The sequence below is a fragment of the Adiantum capillus-veneris genome, chromosome 8, assembly GCF_014529385.1.
Source record: "Adiantum capillus-veneris isolate H3 chromosome 8, ASM1452938v2, whole genome shotgun sequence".
NCBI classification, from domain to species: domain Eukaryota; kingdom Viridiplantae; phylum Streptophyta; class Polypodiopsida; order Polypodiales; family Pteridaceae; genus Adiantum; species Adiantum capillus-veneris.
Window position 1 is genome coordinate 60,037,477 of NC_140938.1, and position 14,106 is coordinate 60,051,582.

The window sequence follows — 14,106 nt, forward strand, 5'->3', positions numbered from 1 at the left end:
GCTTGGATGCTGTTGTGGCAGAGCTCTTGTGTTGGAGCTTGCGTTGAGAGGACATTGCATCACGCAGAGTGGAGTAGGAGCAGGTTCAAGACTGTGTGCAGCTCGTTTTTGCCATTTTCGGGCTCTAAAACGCAGTTTTTTGCGTAGCTCCGTCATACAGAGTCAGATCTACATGATCCAGGAGTCTAGGTCAAGGTTTTGGCAGGCTCCGGACGCAATGGTGATGTCTATTTTCTGAAATTCTGCTTTGAATTACAGCAGGTACAGTAGCAGGTTTATTTGTGCACTTTCGGGTCCCAAAAACATTGTTTTTGGAATATCTCACACACATGGAGTATTTTCTGCAGCAACCAGCAAATTCATAGGTGTACACAGGTTTTTGGATATGCATTTGTCCAGAGAGCCACTCATGCGAGAGTGAGCTATGTTGCCATGGTCTTGGCGGTTTATGTATGCCATATATGGATTTGTGTATTTGTTTATGGATGAGATTATTTGAGATTTGGCTCAATTTATAGAAGAAACTCTGTTGGATTTTATCCAGGTTCTCGCCATAGCTTCTACGTATCCGTAGGTTGCTCTTTGACAGTTTAGTGGTTGAGTTTACTCCCACTTTGACAACTGATTTTCAGTCATCATTTGGTTGGAGTTTGGTGTCACTTGTGTATGCCCTTGTGTGCCGTATTTCGTATTGCGCATAGCGACAGATCTTGCAAGGTTTTGGGAAATGTTGCTATAGTTATCTGGCAGAAATTTGGTCATCGATTGAAAGGTATTTTGGCAGCAATCATCACTCACATGTATATCATTTGAGGTGCCGTTGAGTGGTACTTCGGCAAGAGAAAGTATGCTCATATGTATGACTTTGTGAGGTGATTCCGGTCGAGTTTATTCCCGGATTGGCCATTGTGGCATATATTATTGTCTCTTTGAGGTTTACTGTTGAGATTTTGCTCCAGTTACAAAGGAGACTCTGCCAAAATTTTGTCAGATATTTATGCGCGATTGAGTCATATTGACTTGTGATTTTGTGCAAGGTTTTGCACGGTTATTGGTGCAACTTTGCATCAGGTTTTGAGCCATATTTGCAGACTTTTGTTGATGCGATTCGAGCTAGTTTAGGGCTGACTTGTATTGACATTGTGGGAGCTCTATTTTGGAGTGTGTCTCACAGGTTTTACATTGTGTTTCTAGCCATATTGGTAGACAGTTTCCAGGTGTTGTTGGTGAGGTGGTTTTGCTTTCTAGTTTGCTACATTGTGCTCATGGCAGAGACAGGTGATCGATCAGATTGTGACCTCTCACAGATGCGCGTGTTTGATGGGTCAGACTTTGCGGCATGGAGAGAGTGTATGCTTGATGCATTGACACAGCGAGGGTTGCATCGACCATTGAGTGGTGATGCAGGTAGACCTTCAAACATGTCTGACGATCAATGGCAGGAGCTAGAGGAGATGGCACTATCTACACTCTCTTTGCACCTTGCGGAATCTGTATATGCTCTTGTTATGTATGAGACTACTTCGAGAGCACTTTGGCGCAGATTACATGATATGTATGATAGATCTGAGTCATCAAGGACTCATGTGAGACATGTACATTCACGAGCACGCCGATAGGTGACATGTTGGTATTGTGGTCATTCTGGACACGTTAGACGGCGTTGTTTTCGTCGTATGCGACATCGTAGGAGACATGGCAGTCTCAGAGATGTATGTAGTGATGCCATGGACTCAGTTGCTTTGACAGTTGAGGCACATGTAGTGTCGGAGTATACTAGTGACGGGGATGTCACTTTTACCTCGAGCTATGCACAAGATGCTATACATGTGGATAGTGCACTCCCTTCGCAGTGGTTGCTAGACGCAGATGCTATGTTTCATGTCACGCCGTATCGTGCATGGTTTTGTAGCTATTCTAGCGAGATGCTTGGCAGTGTACGTTGACCGATGGATCGGTGCATGCGATAGCAGGTGCAGGAGATGTGAGACTGTCATTACCAAGTGGTGCATCTTACTTGTTACGACATGTGCGCTATGTACCAGATTTGACAGTGAGTTTGATCTCGATTGGTTAGCTTAGAGATTGTGGATGTCAGATTTCGCTACGAGAGCGAGATTTTGTGATGCATTTGGGTTTGCTAGTAATTGCGAGAGGTGCCAGGAGTGGTACAGGTTACCCATTGCATGTGGATCACGCGAGAGACAGTGTTGTCTCTGTGATCACGCAACCACGTAGAGAGCGAGAGAGCAGGCGAGTCTCTTTTGCTTGTGGGTTGCAGGATGCTTTGCATGGAGTGCAGAGTAGTGAGCTCGTTGTGCACACAGTTGGGGCACGACTTGAGCAGTCACACAGAGAGGTGACAGAGTCAGACATGCATGCTTTGCTAGTGACTGAGCAAAGCAGAGAGTCAGTTGTGCGAGATACTTCTATGCAGGATAGACAGGTAGAGCGGTCTTGCTCTAGTGAGTCACGACAGGAGGACGTTGTGCAAGAGTCTATGCATACGGAGTTAGAGCATGAGAGCTCTAGTGAGTCACAGCAGATTGAGTGGTCATGTTTACAGTGGATGATTGTAGAGGAGGCTGAGATGTCAGCGATTATGCAGTCATTCCTTTCTATGCTCGACAGTTGACATGGGGATATAGTTGTGCAGGATATGTCTTCCAGTAGACACCTAGAGCAGTTGGTTTGCTCTAAGGTTGCACGACAGGGTGATGCGTCTTTTGCGGACAGTCAGGAGATGCATGTGGCTGACATGCCTTGTCATTCAGAGATGCCTATTACCAGGGATATATATGTTGATGCATGCTCCGTAGAGCTAGTAGGGCCCGCTAGCATTGCATCGGCATTCGGTGGTCTCATGTATGAGATGTTGATCTTGAGACCGGATATCGCAGCTGCAGTGGGAGCATTTGCAGTTGGGGTTGTTAGTCGTTTGTTGACTGATGATGGCATAGTGCACGAGGGAGATATGCAGGTATTGCGTACATACTTGCAGTACGTGTGCGCTATGTCTGGTGGTGTATGGACTTACACGGGAGCAGGACAGCCGGATGCACACGATCACAGCCAGCCAGTGGGCATCGGTTGAGAGCGGTTTTCTCTCACCTTTTGTAGTCTTTAGACTAGGTTCCCTTGCTTAAAGGCACAGTCGCCTTTAAGTGGGAGGTTGTTGGGGTATAGGCGTCTGTGCCTTGCCCGACCGCCCAGAGTCTCAGCGCCCACTGACTTGTATACCTTATACATAGCATAAGTGTATAGGGGGCTGCTCACTCTTTGAGTCTCCCCACCCATATCTGTGTCGTGTGTCTCCTTCTCTCTCTCACTCTCCGTCTGTGGTGCTCCCCGATCCCCTTCACCTAATACTCAGGACCCCCTCTCTCTCTCACTCTCTCTCTTAGAGTTAGGACCCTCTCTCTTTCTCTCTCTCGCGTAACAAGACTATTGGTCGTGTGTCAGGTTGTTGAGATTATAGGTAGTACGATAGTGTTGAGGCATGGCGACATTCAATTAGTTTCCAACAATTGTTTCATATGGCTTGCAAATTGAGGAGAAATAGAAAATTAGTAACATTGTTCCCTAGCACACAAAGATGCATCCATTCTTGGTATGCATTTCTATAGGCAACGACATGCATTGTGGATGCGCATGACAACACTTTAGCTCCAATTCAAGATATCAAAGATACTCATGTTTATTTAGGCTAACAAATCCTATCCACACCTCCAAGTCATGCAAAAGGTGGGCTATCACCTGTGCTCTAAAGAAGACCAACATCCCCAACAAACTCAAGCTACTAGATAGGGAGTCGCAAACCTTGGTAGACATGGCACTCAAAGAAAATATCACATTCAATGCCACCAATGCTTTATCTTTGCAATTCTATGTCAAGTGTCCACTAAGCACCACCTGAACAAGTATGCATTATAATGTATAATCATTGAAGGTAACATTTTTTACTTATCTGAGACTACTTGTCACTCGTCTCGTGTGCATGCACTCTCACTCTCTACGCTACATACGCTTAAAAAACATCGCATTATTGCAAAAAAAATTTAATCCTTTAGACAAAAACTCTATTGTTCATCTAGGGATAAAAATATCAATGTCAATGTCTTGCAAACTATTAACTGAGCCGATGTCAATTAACAAAGTTCTTTTAAAAGCCCCAAGTTTAGCAAGTGCATTAAGGATGGATACAAAGAAACATTAAAGATTGGTTCACACGCCAAAATACAATTGAATCAAGCATCAAATCCATAATCAAGCAATCTGAATCATCACAAGACAAGTTCAAAACAGACGAACTTCATTCCCAGACCAATGCACGAGCCATCAGTTATTCACAAGCCAAAATACAATTGAATCTCACTCGGCACCAATTATACATTTTTCAATATGGCCATGTATTGCAATTTTAGGATTTATTTCAACCCATTGTAATAATTATGATGTGTTAAGAGCTTAATGAGAGTTCCAAGTTGTAAAGAAGATGTCATTTAATGTGCTTAGGTAGCAAATACAATAACTGTGGAGCCCTAAAGGACTTGGGCACTCTGACTTTGTACAATTTTTTTCCTTAAGTATATAAGGCAGTGTGCAAATGGAATTAGGATTTTCAACCTCATTTGTTGAGAGTATCTCTAGGGAAAGCTCATGTGGTGTGTGGCTATGGAGTCCTTGAGCTTCTTCATGTTTATAAATCTTTATTAACACTAATCAATGCTCTTAATTCGCATTCACTATGTCCCTCTCACTCTCTATTGATTATCTTTTATGCCTCAATTAATTAGATTTTAACAAATTAACACTAGAATGGTAACCTAACACGACATAAAAGTGTCCTTTCAGGGTTTTGGGAAAAAATTCCAAAACCATAGTAGATCCACTCATTTTGAAAAATCCTTTCATGAGCTTATAGTTCAATAACTAGTACAGATGGAAAAAATGAGAAACTTGTAATTTTTCTCATCCCTTGGTCACTACAAGAATCCAAAGTTGATGGACCAGTGCATTTTGCCCAAAACAGCAATTTCTTATGGTTGATTGCATATAAATAAGAGTGGGGATTTTTGTAGGACATGAGATAAAATGCCTCGTTAACTTCAATGGGTTGGTGACCTAAACATATGGTTGCTTTTACCTCACTAATTTTTTTTTGGGCAAAAAAAAAGGTACAAAAAAGTTGCATTTTTGTCATTCTACGGACCTATCATCAAAGTTTCTATAGTCACGCTCAATACAGATACTATATACATGTTTTCTTGGTTCCCTTTGGGCCTTTGGATTCAAAAGGAGCCATGGAGCATGTCAAAAGGATAATGGATCTCTTACAATTGGAACCTTGGGGGCAATGATAAAGTGCTAAATACAACAAACATGAAAAAACTGGGTTTAGCATTATGACCTCTAGAAACCCATAGAAACTACTCAATATCTAGCCAAGTTTGTAGTCTATGATTAGATATGGTTACTACCTACAAAATACACACAATTGGCCTAAGAAACTAGCAATATTGAGAAAGTTATACTTGCTACTCTAAAATGTATCGTATTCTTCAGCAATCAAAAAACTCAACCATCATCATATACTATGCTAATTTTTTATTTTTCCGTTTATGTCATGTATTTCCCAAAAATGGATGTGCATGGAATTGATGATTTCACTTGGTAGTGTTCATTGTTGATTTGCTAATTTTATGCTTGCTTAATTACATTGCAATTTTCTGCACTAAGATTAAGTGTGTGCGTGCTGCAAGCGAGTGCATGTATAATACATTGCCGATTGAACATTTGTGTGTTTAATGTGCATGTTTGAAGAGTTTAACACGTGTGTGTGTGTGTGTGTGTGTGTGTGTGTGTGTGTGTGTGTGTGTTTGTGTGTGTGCATAAAAATTGATCATTGTGAATGCTTAGGTGGATGTTTGATTGCAAAACTGATGTACGTAATGGTTAAGTGATGCATGTTTGGACTGAAAATGAGGATTAACACACTGCTAATTGCATCGATTTTTTACCTAATTTTGTCAAATTTTATTGCCAAATCTTAATTTTCCTTGATGAAATTAATTTCCAATTGAGTTGATAAGAAAGTTGAGATTTTATTTGGGTACATCATTCTTTTAAATGTGCAGAACTTCCATAAATCTTTGGGTATTTTTTGGATAATTTTTGAAAATTTTTGCACTAATTATTAAATAATCCCATAAAAATTTGGCTTCGAATTTGGGAAGGTGGAAAAACTTCTTATTTCTTCAACGGAAAAAATAGCTTTTGTAGGAATCACCTTCAAGGTAGGTTAAAGCTAAAATTAAAAATTAAAAATTCACAAAATCCATGCTAAAAATCTCTCTCTCTCTCTCTCTCTTCCCTACTCTCTCTCTCTCCTTTGGCTCAACAATAATAATCATTTTCTTCCCACTCTCTTCACTCTTGCCCCCCTTCGCTCTCTATCTACACTCTGGAAGAGAATGCAATAATAATCGCCGGTCCTCTCTCTCTCTCTCTCTCTCTCTCTCTCTCTCTCTCTCTCTCTCTCTCTCTCTCTCGTGAAGGTCTCGCAACCCTAGTCTGTGAGTCTGCTCATGCGATGGGGGCGCGTGGGTAGGCGTTTCTCTTCACCCTCAGGTCGAGCTAGAACCAACCGAAGTTGTGCTACAGCACCTGCCCCAGTGCGACCCTGCACAACATCTACCCCAGCGCGTCTCTCTTGCCCAGTGCAACTCTGCTGCCTAGCGCGTCAGCCAACAAAGCCAGAAGGCGTCCTGATGATGTCCTCCTTGCTTGTGGGTGCTGCCTTCTCACTTGCTCGATCCAGCCACACGCCATGGCATTCAAAGTACCTATTAAGGTTGAGCAAGGGCTTGTCCCCATGCCAACACATAGTCGCCCAACCGGTACCCTCAGTTCAGCATTGAACAGGGCATCATCTCCAAGTACACCCTTCTCCAGCCCCATCACCACGGCTGGGAGAAAATCCTTTGCATCTGTGTTGCGTACCCTAAAGACACTGTCCAACGTACGAGCCTCGGACTGGGATGCCCTCCAAGCACAAATCTAGGCGTTACAAGAGGAGAACCTCCTTCTTCAACAACTCCTCGATACAATTGAAGCATGTCTCACGAACCTCGAACAGAAGAACTACGCCAACAAAGGAGAGATGGAGGTAAAGGCCTTAAACACCTTCCAAGCACACATTCAAGAGATCACCGCAAGTCTTCCATCCCAAATCAAAACCCATGTTAACAAGGAGATACGCGAGTTCAAATGATGGGATGTTGCATCCCTCAGCCTGCGGATTGGATGACTGCCTCAAGAGTGGTACACATCAGGTAATTTTCACGCTTCAGTACGTCAGCTTGCTAGTTTAATGCCAATAGTCAAGCAGGATACAGTGCTCGACACATTGTAGGTTCATTCCATAGCCTCACATGTCACCAAAAATGGTGGCTCTCATGGAATCATAACATTCAAGTCCAAAGTAGCCCATGATACTATATTGAACCAATCAAAAAATCTCAAAGACACCAAGTTCTGGTTTGCAGAGGACTTGACTCCTTTGCAACTTCGATGTAAGAGAGAAGAGCTTACCAAGGTTCGTGAAGCCAGAGCAGCTGGGAAATGGGTAGTTTACTGTGGAGGACGTGCAATCATTGAGGACTTTCGGTCTACCAAGACAGTCCCTAATGATATTGATAGCCGTTTTTTGGCTCTCCGTAATTGCCATAGTGAGTTAACCCACCCTACCAAAATCATCCAAACACTGTGGCTATCCCTACCATTTCACTGTATATAGGTGTGTGTGAGTTAGGGGACTTTTCCCATATCTTCTTAAAAACCCTCAATTAGCTAGTCATTGGGCTAGTTGAGCCAAAAAATAATAATAATAATTTAAAAAAATTATAAGTATATTATGGTCCATTTGTGTGTAAATATTTCATTGTATATAGGGCCTAAATAAAAAGATTTTTCATAATTATTTTGGTATTTATTTAAATATTTCTACCTATGGTGTGTTATTTATGCTATGTACATTGACTCAACATTACCATATTTTTTCTTATCATTTTGCACACTCTTTATTCCATATAAAAATAATTTCATTTTTGGTGTAACTCCATCCCAACAAAAATCCCAAAAAAATAGTTTATTTATGTGTATATTTTTTCACTATTGTCATTTTTTCCTTCCGACATCTATTCACTATTACTCTCATAAATTAGACCACCAAAAATATTCATCTTTTTATAGTAGACTTATAATGAGAGAGATTTATTTTGACCCCTTTATATTTTTTCCACCTATATTATTTATATTTGACATTGTACATATTTTTTTAGACCCCTCAATATTTGATTTTCTTAGTTGTTCTATTCACTTATATCATGATCTCAACAATATCTTCAATTATAGACCTACCAAATAAGGACAAGGGTATGTGGCATGCATGCATGCACTATGGGGGGCTCACTCTTGGAGGTATTCAAAAGAATCATCTAAAGAAGGACCTCACAAGGACTTTGTGCAGTGGAAAAAAACAGTCGGTTTTGCTGAATTTTTAACGATCACATGCTCTCCGAATTTGAAAAGGTGATACAAACAAACATTGTAGCTTGTGGGCTGAACTTTCACCTCAAATTTTTTCATATTTTTTTGAGCTACGAGTTGTGAGCTATGATTTTATTGGTGGACCCCAATTTGCCCATGCTATGCAGCCACACTCCCTCTTCCACTTTATCATTTTCCTCTTTCACACACACTTCTCCACTCATCATCCCCACCTCTCTCACCACTCCTCTCTGCACCCTACTCACCTTCTTCTCAACCTTGAAGAATAAGAGAAACCATGGTGAACTCATGTCTCCTACACACACTTCCATTCCAAAATTGACCACCTAGTCTCATTTTTCCTCATCCATATTACCCATATCTATCAAAAAACCAGAAAATTCAGCCTCTTCTCTTGAAAGACAGCATCATGGTGATTGATTACTCATGTTCACTTACCTTGGCTCCCAAGGGAGGTCAAGAGTGGAGAAAAAATGTACCATCAAAGCTAGTGGACTGTCAACAAGCGTCAAAATTGACCCTACTCAAGACACTTGGAGCATCAACATTGTAAGAAATCCATATTTTCTTACCTATTAAGAGTTTTTTCTTCCTTATTTGTATCCTACTTGGATACTCCCATTGTAAATATCCAATTCCATTTGTAAATCAATAAAAATACTAACTCTACTAATTTACTAACACTAACCTACTATGAAAAGTCCTATCACCTCCACTTCTCTCCTCTCTCTTCTTCATCTATCCACACCAACTTCTTGATAATTCCAAGCAAAAGAAATTAGATAAGTGCTGAAAATCTAACCCAACCATGGTTCGAGGAGTAACCCTAGCCCCCAAAATTGCTATAAAAGGAGGGTGTAGCTAGCACAAAAGGGGGGGAGCCATAAGCAAGAGCACTATGCTATAGCTTGAGAATCCAAGCTCAACCTCTCTAGAAGGAGCTCTTGAGTGGAAGCTCATTGTCTTATGCATATGCATGTGTTGTATTAGGGGTGATTAGCAAGGGAACTCTATGCCATTGTAAGAGAGAGTGATCATTCAATTGAGAGTAGGAAATCTATCATTTCTCCTACTAGTGTAAGCCCAACATTTGCTGAATCAAGGAGGGTGGATTTGGACTAATCTTGGATACTTTGTCTCTCTTCCAACGTGAAGTAATGGACAACAATGATGTGTAAGTGTCTTGCTGTTTTCTTTAAGTTCTTGATAGCTTGTCTTTGGGTGTTGTCATCAATTTAGCCATAAATCCCACATACTGTAAGAGGGCGACAGGGTGGAGAGGACTCCCCTGGCCTTAAGACAGTGATTGGGGTGGCTTTTCTTGTGATGTGTTGTGGTGTAATTTACTCAAGCTATGTTGAACAAATACTAATCTCACTTTGATTGGTCATGACAGATTTGTCAGAAGGTATTAATGCAGCACGCACCCCCTCCCCCTTCTCTCTCTTTCTTACATATATAATTGTGTTTGCTTGATCATTGCCGATACATTTCAAAGCAGCCCGAGCACTCTCTCTCTCTCTCTCTCTCTCTCTCTCTCTCTCTCTCTCTCTCTCTCTCTCTCTCTCTCTCTCTCTCTCTCTCTCTCTCTCTCTCTCTCTCTCTCTCTATGCGTCCTAGTTCGCATCCAAAACTAGGTGGTGCCCCAAATTTGTGTAGGGTTAGCCCGAGCACTCTCTCTCTCTCTCTCTCTCTCTCTCTCTCTCTCTCTCTCTCTCTCTCTCTCTCTCTCTCTCTCTCTCTCTCTCTCTCTCTCTCTCTCTTTATGCGTCCTAGTTCGCATCCAAAATTAGGTGGTGCCCCAAATTTGTGTAGGGTTAGGTTGCGGTGTTGGGTGTGTGTTTGTTGTTTTTTCCAACCCCAACCCAATTGAGCAGCACAGGAGCCTAGAAGGGTGCTTAGAGGCCACTCTTCTTGTTGCCCGCCCCGGACACAAGAAGGGTGCTTAGAGGCCACTCTTCTTGTTTCTCTTCTCTTTGTAAAATGGAGCTAGACACTGCCACCAAGTCCGTCTAGGAGACGACTAGTGGTAAGACCCCTCCATTGTAGGCTGTGAACATCCCTTTCTCCCACGAGAAGAGGACGTACTTTCCACCCTCCTCTTCTAGTGAGGAAACTGATTTTGTATGCATCTTTGGTCCCATGGGTCATGTGTGACCTCAGTAGACGATAATGAATCTCTCTCTCTCTCTCTCTCTCTCTCTCTCTCTCTCTCTCCTCCAACCTCTTTCCTTACGTAGATCGTTCGGTGCTCATTAAATACCACATCCACACATACCTAAAATTAATGCCTTTCCTCGGTGTTGACCAGTAGCACACACTCTCAACGCATGACACACACACATACACACACACCCCACATGTTGCGAGATTCTCTTTCTCTCTCAATCGTTGCACTGGCCACCTTGCACATCACTATTTGAGCTTATCAACAGTTGCTGCTTACACATGCTCATGTTAACACAATTTTTATTTTTTAGTAACATCTAATTGAATTACCAATGGGAAACCTCAAGACGAGGAAAACCCATAGAAAATATTACAAGCAAGAAATTTGAAACAGTCAAAGCAGAGCTCATAATAACTAACATGGAGCTCATTTAAGTCATAGGCAACTTGAAGAGAACGTCGAACAGATGTCTTGAAGAAGGGAACACACTTGAGTTGGATCTCTTGAAACATGAGGAAGTTATGTGCTCTCCACACTATTCATAATGCCCAAAATCTAACCAGATCGAAAAAATATGCATACGGCCAAAGCAGTGGTGAAACCACTCCAAAGATCCAAAAAAATCTATCGAAATGCATGTCAGGGAAATGTGTGCAAAGAGCTGTAGAGATGCAATCCACAAACTGTTGGAAATGTGGAATATTCTCAATGGCTACACCATAGCAAACACATCGCGAAGAGGCCAATCTTCTGGATTGCATAAAATTGCCAGTCGAGAGAACCCCAACGATGCATCTCCACATTAAGAGTCGCTCTTTTAGAGGCAGCTTAGCATGCCACAAGACCACAATAAATGTGGAATATTCTCAATGGTTGCACCACAACAAACACATCGTGAAGAGGCCAATCTTTTGGATCGCAGAAAATTGCCAATCGGGAGAACCCCAACGATGCATCTCCACATTAATAGTCGCACTTTCAGAGCTAGTTTAACATACCACACTTTCATAACTATACTCCACCACCATGTAACACTCTTATTCATATTCCATACGTTATTGAAGTGGTCTTGGATCCAAGAAGATGGTTGCAAAGGAAAAAACACTTTCTTTGCAGAGATCAAACGGATCAAAGAACCATTGTAAAGCCAATCACAAATTCCATCTTTGCAACAACCAATGGCGGAACGGGAGATATCGAGCCAACTAGATCCTTAATGGTCTCCTATATACATCTGTAGTGCATCCCAAGCCCAAAGGTAAGACCAGTGTGCCTAAACGAGAGCATATGTCCATCAGCATTTGTCAAATCAATTATTATGTCAATACCTTTATGGGAGAGAAAATAAGCCTGTCTAGGAGAGCGTTGAACAAGAGTTTGATAAAAAACTCGACTCCAATGTAAATTCTCTAATCGAAGTGAATTTCCACATGTATCATCTCTACCATTTCACAACAATTCCCACATGACCAATTTCCAATCCGCTACAAGACAGTATCGTGGCTTCAAACTTACCGAAAACCACATCCCAATACGACGGTTGCCAATGGTCAAAAATTGGTGTGGAAACCACATGAGAGCACAGAAACGCGAACATCTGCGTCTAGGGCTGCTTTTGCTCAACCAACACCAACAACAAAGTAGCCGTTCTTGCTGTAACATGAGAACACAAATGCAAAATATTCAAACCACCACAATGCTTTGGAGTACACAGCTTATCCATCCCGAGCAATTGTAGGCACTTTTTCTGGGAGAAAGTAGACCAGAAGTGCTCTAGAATGCGAGACATGAAGGCCCAAAGACGCCACAGTGGCCAATGCAACATTGGTAGGAAAAATTGCATGTATGCCAACAAGATGGATGGCAACTATTCTGAGTCTTACATGTAGCGACCAAGTAGATAATTTCCAATAGTACAATTTAGACCTCAATTTACTCTCAACCCGATCCAATAATTTTGCATTGTTAACAGACCAAGGCAGTGGATATCCAAGATGCCTCACAATTTGATCAAGCTTCACTATCTCACCTGGCCATAAAACCGAGTGCCAATCCATTTGATGCAACGATAAAAATTTAGATTTTTGGAAATTCACTTGCAAACCTGCAGCCAACCCATAAATATGTAGTGCTTCCATGATACATCAAACATCCTCATGTCAATTTCTAGGCGAAAACATGGAGGCTCCTGCATACGCTTGCACCCAAAATGATCACAAGATGGCAATTCCAATCCATGTAAATGGCAAGATTCCATTAAGGAGTCTAGATACAACAACAAAGGATGTGTAGCAATAGCATACAACATAGCACTCAAAGGGAAACCTTGCATGACCAATCTACCAAGATCCCATAATTAAGTCATCTCACCATCAAGAATTCTAGCAGATTGACTATGCTCATAAAGAAAATAGACCACCCGAAACATTCTGGAACCAAAGCCCAAGGCTGTCATTATCTAAGCAATGAAGTCCCAATGAACAGTGTCAAATGCTTTCTCTATATCAACCTCCATGATAAGCACATCTTGTCCAGTATATTTTGCACACTCAATCCAAATGAAAGCATTAGGAATATTATCCATAATTTGTCGGCAAGGGATGAATCCATATTGAGCCAGATGTATGCCAAGGATGTATGCTCCGAACAAATGATCATTAATACGTGCAACTATCATTTTCAACAACAATTTGTAAACAATCGGCATGAGTGTGATCGAATGCCAGTGTGAGAAGTATTCACATAAGTGTGAGGGACTCCCAAAAGCGAAGGAAAAAATCAAATATAAGACCATCCCATCCAGGTGATTTCCAATGACCAAGATGCAACAGACTGTCGTGCAATTCTGCCTCTATAAAGTTGGCCTCAAGAGTAGATACATCATTCATTGTCATTATATGATGTACATATGACAACAGTAGCTATGTGGCTTGTAAAATCTTACTTGAGGGAGCCTCACGTCTATCAAAAACCCCTTGAAAATGATCCACCATGGAATCTGCCAATTGACTTTTATTGGCCGTCCATTGTCCACTATCATCCTCAACCCTTTTGATAGAGACAAATTGCCTTGAATGGTGCAAATGGTTAAAGAGTTGTTTTGATGAACAATCTTTATCCATAAAAGCATAATGTCTTGATCTAACCTTCCATTTTTCAAGTTTCCCCTTTTTAATATGTATCAAAGAGGCTTAAGCTGCACATAATTTGCGTTGTTCCGAATCAGTAAGTTGTCTAGTATCCGCAAGGCTTTCTAAAGCTTGATAATTCACCTTATCTTCCTGTACTTTATCTCTCAACTGTTGTATGTATCACAAATTATAGTCCTTTATGACTACCTAGATCCACATGACAAAATGGTACCA